Source organism: Zingiber officinale, chromosome 4B, assembly GCF_018446385.1.
Source record: "Zingiber officinale cultivar Zhangliang chromosome 4B, Zo_v1.1, whole genome shotgun sequence".
Taxonomy (NCBI): domain Eukaryota; kingdom Viridiplantae; phylum Streptophyta; class Magnoliopsida; order Zingiberales; family Zingiberaceae; genus Zingiber; species Zingiber officinale.
The window spans coordinates 67,297,104-67,303,722 of NC_055993.1; the positions used below are offsets into that span (position 1 = coordinate 67,297,104).

A 6,619-nucleotide genomic window follows, 5' to 3' on the forward strand; every position below is an offset into this window, starting at 1 on the left:
AATGTATTGCCCTACGACAACGGTTTTGAATCCGTTGTCTTTGTAGACATTCGACAACGATTTTTATCCGTTGTTGTTTATATGCTCAAAATTTGTTTACGAAGGATACGACAATATTTTAAAACCATTGTGGTAGATAATTTAGACAACAGATATAAACTGTTGTGGTAGACTCTTTTTACAACAGATATAAACTGTTGTGGTATATAATTTTAATATATTTTACAACGGATAAAATCGTTGTCTTTTATCACTTCTCACAAAAAAAATCCGTTGTGGTTACGTACTTTTTACGTTTCTGATCGTTATCTTTAATGTTCATGTTGTAACATGATAATAACAAACAACCAATCTTTATTTAATATAAAGAAACCACCAATACAAAACTAAATATTTATTACATTCAATCCATGAAAATGTTATCTTCAAATTTCAAAAATTAACTACACACATCAAAATGAGAAAATAATAGTTGTGTAATCGAAATCCAAAATATGCCAGCTAAAATCCTCTTCCCAACTGAATCTTTAAAGCCCTTTCCAGTAACTTATTGGCTGCATCTTCACGTGATCGAGTATACAAATTTCCCTTGGCAATCAAATCTGTAGAATTAAGCTGTAGGAGCTGATAAAAATAAACAAATTATAAAGACATTAAAAGATAAAATGTACATGTAGGCGAATAAGAATTATCTTAACCTGCTGAAACACATACGGATTGATGATACAATTCAGCTTTGCACTACTGTTGTCTTATTTGTGCAGCATGCTATTGGAAATTAGCAACTGGTATAGAAGGAAATGAAATTGCATAACATCCACAACTATTTGGCAATTTGCAACAATCTCAATCATATAAATCATATGGTTCTTAATTGAGTTCAATTTAGCCCAGTGTCATATTCAAATCAAAGCATGATACTTTAAGGTTGACAATGTCATAAAACTTATCCAACAAACACTAAAAGGTCAAATGCAAAGTCACATATTGGAGGCCTCTCTTCTATAGTTATGACCATGAAAGTGCTAACATAACACATTCTAACACTGAGCAGAACTAATAAGATATTTTCACCCAGAATGCTAGTTATGCACTATATATTAAATAAAAAGATAGAAGAGAATACTTGTGTAATGGGGAAAAAAACTTCAGTTGCCCAAGTAGAAAACAATTGGATAACATATAACAATTAATGGAGCAAGCCAATGAAGCATCATAGAGAATAGAAGAGTTACTCATGAAATGCTTTGGAAAGTTACAAGGATTCCAACAGTTGGAATCTCACCAGACAAGAAATTTGTTGATAAATTTCTACAGTTGTTAAAAAAATCATAGTCAAACAGTTAACTCTGCAACAACAAACTGCCTAGCCACCAATAATCACATGAAGACTCACAGAAATCGTAATTGGTTCAGAGAGCTAATAGATGGAGGAATTGTGCCCCTGAGCAAATTGCTTGACAAGTCTCTATATTTTTTTACATCAAGCTCAAGAAAACTGATTAAAGAAACAACTATATAACAAAAGAAAACAAGGGAATGTAAAAACTACAAGATGGTAAGGTGCACAAGTTCTCTAATCTTGGGTGGAATGTTCCCTTGAAGGTAATTAGCTCTCAGATACCTTGAAAAATAAGTAATGTGACACCTTCATGCAACAATATATAGTAAATTCTCATTGCCAATAACTATAATCGATAAAAAAAATATGAATAGAAGAAAACACATACAATGCTCTTAGCTCAGTGCAGTTCTTTATCACAATTGGAATAGGACTGTGCAAGCTGTTTTGGTGCAAAACCCTGCCACAATGATAATTTCATCTTTGAAAGAATTCCATCACTATAACTACTTAAGATTAGAAATTTCATCTTCAGTACTATCTCAAATCTAGAGCAAACACTAGCAAGAGAAATATAATTAAGAAATAGTATATTGAATAGAACAATTTAAAAATTAATATGGTGGTCTACCAAATGGTGGTTCACAGTCTCCTTGTTTGGGATTTAATATTACATCATATTTTTTTTTTTCAGAATCACCATGCATTCGAAGATGTTCTAGTAGGAAAAAAAAGGAGCTAAAAGAAAAATGTACTTACAATATTTGAAGCCTCGGAATCTGGCCAATTCTCATGGAGATGATGCCACCGAGCTACATATAAGGAAAGTCACTGCAATGGAAATAAGAATTGGTAAGGCAAGCTTCCAAAACCTAAAATACTAATACAAATACAAGAAAATAGCCTATACGATAGAATAATTACATTGACCGGACGGTGAAGTCGGAAGGCTGGCAGGAGACGTTGAGCCAGGATGAGCAAGGGTGGGAATCGGTAAGCACTAGGCCGCTAGCTCCACAACAGCTGCTTGGAGTCGTTGAAACCCAGCTTAAGCTCCAGAAGAGCTTCCCCTGCCGAACCAAACCAAATCCACCCATCACCTTTTTTAAAGAACAAAGTCACCCTTTTTCCCAATCAGCATCTTCTGTATTCCTTACCATCTTCTCGGCCCACTTAAACAGGGCTAATCAATCCTTCGATCTTGCAGATCTAACCAATATTATTCTTCACGAAAAAATCTGATAAAAAAAATAGAAACAAATGGACAAGAAATACCACGATCCAAGCCATGTACAAACAATTAATTAAAGGTACAATACAAATACCATTCTTTCAAAGAGTGAAAGAAGAGGCAAACAAATGGTTATAAGAAGAACACAGGAAATTGGTTATTAAGTTGAGAGAAAATTTGTTTCAAACAACCACAGAATGTTACCTTATTGCACTATGGTTGCTCTCCGATCATATATTTGATAGATGTGTGTACTAATTCATGGTGATGTCAAAAAGGCAATACCAAAAGAACAATCTGTTTGGAGTTAACACTATTGTTAATGTTAACAAGGTTGTCAAATAAGATTTGCATCATGAAGCATTTTGACAAAATCTGCAATTGTAAAATATTAGGTTCATAGATATGAAATTATAAAATAGACTAAAATATGATATTTATTCATAAAAATACTTAAAAGGTTTATCTTACATATCATTTATTTTAGTTCATTTCATTAAAGATTCAAATAAAATGGGCAAAAGACTCTGGAATGCTTTTAACCACAGAAAAAGCATGGTCCCTTCCACCTTGGTTGTCGTGAGGAAGGCCAAGACCATGCTACAAGAAGAGAGGAATGCTTTTTTTTACAAACCAAAATTGAAATCCTTATTATTTTTCAAACAGAAAATCCATCCTTCATTCTTGTAATGGACACAATTTATTTCAAAACTTTTGGCTTAATCTGATACCCTAATAGGCTACGTATGCTTTTAACGAGTAAATTTAACTGTCTATAGATTTTTTCCCCCCTGTTCTCACAATCACAACTGTGGATCATTTAGGGTTTTTCGAAAATCTCTCTCTCTTACACGTACAAAACAACAAGTGAATCAAAGAGATTTAACCCCGACAAACCAATCCAGCAAGACAAACTGGGAAGAGGAAGGAAAATTTAAGGTGAAAAATCAAATGTCCAGAAGAGGTTTTACCAATCCGGAGTCACTATAGGTGGAGATGGTCAGCTTCTGGTCGTTAGTGTAGTCTTTGTTAAGTAGATCTGCATTCCCAACAACAGAATCCAAGAAGAAAAAAAAATAACGGAAAAAGGTAAGAAAGAAACTCCATATTAGAAGTTTGACGAAGATGGTTGAGCGAGAAAAAGGATCAAAAGTTGGATCGGAGCATACCTTTGGTAGTGCCACACTCCGCTGCTTCGCTTTCAGATCTGAGTCCGGATTCAAGCCAAAGAAGCAACAGTGGAAGGTCAGAAACCCGCTCACCAGGAAACGAGAGAAGAGCACACCGTCGTGGAAGAAGATCCAGCAAAGGTGGCACCCCTTCCTGTCGTGTTGTAAAATACAGAAAAAATGGCGAATAATGATAAGAGAATTTTCTGGAATTTTTAGAAATTTTTCTGGAATTTTTCGGAGACCGTATGGACAAGTTTACGGGGGTAAAATCGGGCCCCGGGAAAGCATGTTTAGGCTACCCCATTTAAACGAGAAATTCTTTTCCTTTTTCTTTTTCTCTTTATTTTCTTTCTCCTCCCGATTTTTCCCCGCGGCACAGAAGCCCTAACTCCCTTCTCCGCCCGTTCCTTTTCTCCTTCTTCCTCACGCCGATTTCCTCTCCCAAACCCGATCTTCTCCTCATCTCTCTCGCGTGCACGCACTCTCCCCTTTGCAGCCGGCGACGAGAGCCGCTTCTCCTCCACTCTGCATAGTGCCGACGCTGCACGAAAGTGCCGCCGGCCTTCCTTGTGTGCCCTAGGGCCGCGGCTTCTTCTGCCCTAGCCCGGCCGATCCCCCTTCTCCTCTTCCGAGCGCTGGCAGTCGGCCAAGCTCCTTTGCCCTAGCGCCGACGCCCCTGCTAAACAGCGACACCGCGGATGCTCTGCTCTAGTGCCGGCAGACGGCCGCCTCCACTGTGCTCTAGCACCACTGCCGACCGTTGCGAACCCACGACCGGTTCTCACCTGCCCAAGTGTGTTGTTTCCTATACGGCCGCTGTGACTCATTATCGAAGCAGCCGCTGCAACTGGTTATCGAAGCTGTCGTTGCTGCCGGCTGTTGACTTGGTAATCAATTTCAGTTTGTTTCTCGAAACATGTTTGATTTGGAAAGTGTCTCTTTGGATTGTGGTAGTGTAGATTTTTATTCCATGTTACTTTGTTGTGGGTGGCATATGTAATATCTGCGTTTGGAAGTGTATGTATGCTTGATGATGTTGAAGAGCAACAATTTAATCTCGATGACTTTAAATTGAGTTTGATAAGAATGATATTAATTTGAATTCCACTAAAGAGGTAATTGAGGTTGCAGAGGTAATCAAAGATGATAGATTTTTGTGGGAATTAGAAATGTTATTGATAAGGACAGATGAAAAAGAATTATTGTGGAGGATTATCTAGAGTGTAACAGTGTGAATGTGATTACTAGGGACAATCATTTTATATTCTTAAATGATTGACTATGATGAGATTTGTAGGGGATACTGAAGGGGCTTTTGGTTTGGAGAATTAATTCTAGTTTGTAATTGCTTGGCTTGAGGTTATTCTTGGGGATGATTTGGTCAAATAGATAAATTAAATTGTTGAATGAGGTTTGAGTTGTTTTAATTGGGAATTTTGAATAATGTGGAAACTCCAAGGTTTGAGTTGGCTTGTGGATGTAGTGAAGAGGACTTTTGTAGATAGTTATCCAAATTATATTGTCTTGGGGGTTTGACACGATGTAGAAGAACCCAGTTTATTTTGTTGTTCTTAAGGATTTTTATTTAGCTATTCATTTGAGTTGTAGCTAAATAAAAATGTATATATATTGATGACACAGGACTTTGACACGAGGCGAGCATCTCAACGTCGGATTTGGACTGGATTGGACCTTCCTATTGAAGGCGGGTACCTCTTGACTTATCTTTTATGATATTGTCAATTGGATATGCATAGTATTTTATAGCTACAAGTAATGATTATGTTTGCCTTTGGTATGTCATGGTTTGATACTCATAGCATGTTCTGTTTTGTCGCTTGTTATGTATCCATGTTTATACCTCGTGATTATTGCCATGAGTACCTTAGTTTCTAGAGTAAGTGGCATACTATGCTTTACTGAGTTTAGGACTAGATTCTGAATTTTTATTATCTGGCATGTGTACCTATATTTTTATATCATATCTGATCTGTGTATCTAGACCCTTTTTCTTTGATCTATGTATATTGATGGTACATATTTTATGGAGGTGGATATGTTCAGGATCTAGGGTTTTTGATTCCTTATCTGACCTATGTACCTAGACCATTGATTATGTCAATTTATTCTAGGGTACACATTTTATATATATGGATTGGTACAGGATATTGCTATGCTTAGTGTCATGCATCATTCGCATGATTGCATGTTGTGCGATTGTCGGCTCCATTATTGTTAAGCACATTGCCAGTTACATGTATTTGCACACACGACCACTCATGGGTTAGTGGTATATTCAGGCAGGGTGTGTTGCAGCAGGTGCTCTGTCAAGGGCTCCATTGGTCCACTCATGGGTTAGTGTGACGTAGCGTTGTAGCAGGACAGGTACCCCTCCCCGTCATCGTGTACCGGGAGATGAGAGCATTGAGCTCCCCCATTTATGATTTGGGGTAAGGAGGATAGGTGTACTCTGACAGCATCCCGTCCACTCGGTCACTCATCAGGAGTAGTGATGGCAGAGTGCATGGTTGTCACAGCCCTACCCACTCGGTTTCACCATCATGTGTGAGACGGCTGACTGGAGAGTAGGGGTGACCAGGATATGTCATTGGCATCATACGCATTGATGCATTTATTGCTTGTGCTTGCTGCACTTATATGCTACATTTTGGTGGATGCATTTGTTTGACATGCATACAGGAGGCATATCGTGTATCTAGTTTGACGACCCTTTTGTTCTGGATAGGAGTTCCTGGTGAGTACAGCTTCCTCAGTTACCTTCCAGTTTTGCATATTTCTTATATATGATTAGGAAGCTGTATTCCATGTTTATTGCTGTTAGATATATCTTACTAGCCATGTCTATTGGTATTC

The 6,619-nt window shown here is 37.7% G+C and overlaps 1 long non-coding RNA gene across 4 annotated transcripts; it reads right to left on the reverse strand.

Annotated features, from left to right (window-relative positions):
- Positions 1-379: 379 nt before the first annotated feature.
- Positions 380-4,396, reverse strand: LOC121977593. Of its 4 annotated transcripts, none has more exons than XR_006110957.1 (7): positions 3,743-4,396; positions 3,545-3,612; positions 2,500-2,580; positions 2,267-2,412; positions 2,102-2,173; positions 1,731-1,802; positions 380-602 (listed from the first exon to the last, which is right to left on the reverse strand). It is a non-coding gene; the product is annotated as an uncharacterized LOC121977593 (long non-coding RNA). The 4 variants fall into 4 exon arrangements; XR_006110955.1 differs by having other exon boundaries at positions 380-624; XR_006110958.1 differs by lacking the exon at positions 380-602 and adding an exon at positions 655-1,624.
- Between the last annotated feature and the right edge of the window lie 2,223 nt (positions 4,397-6,619).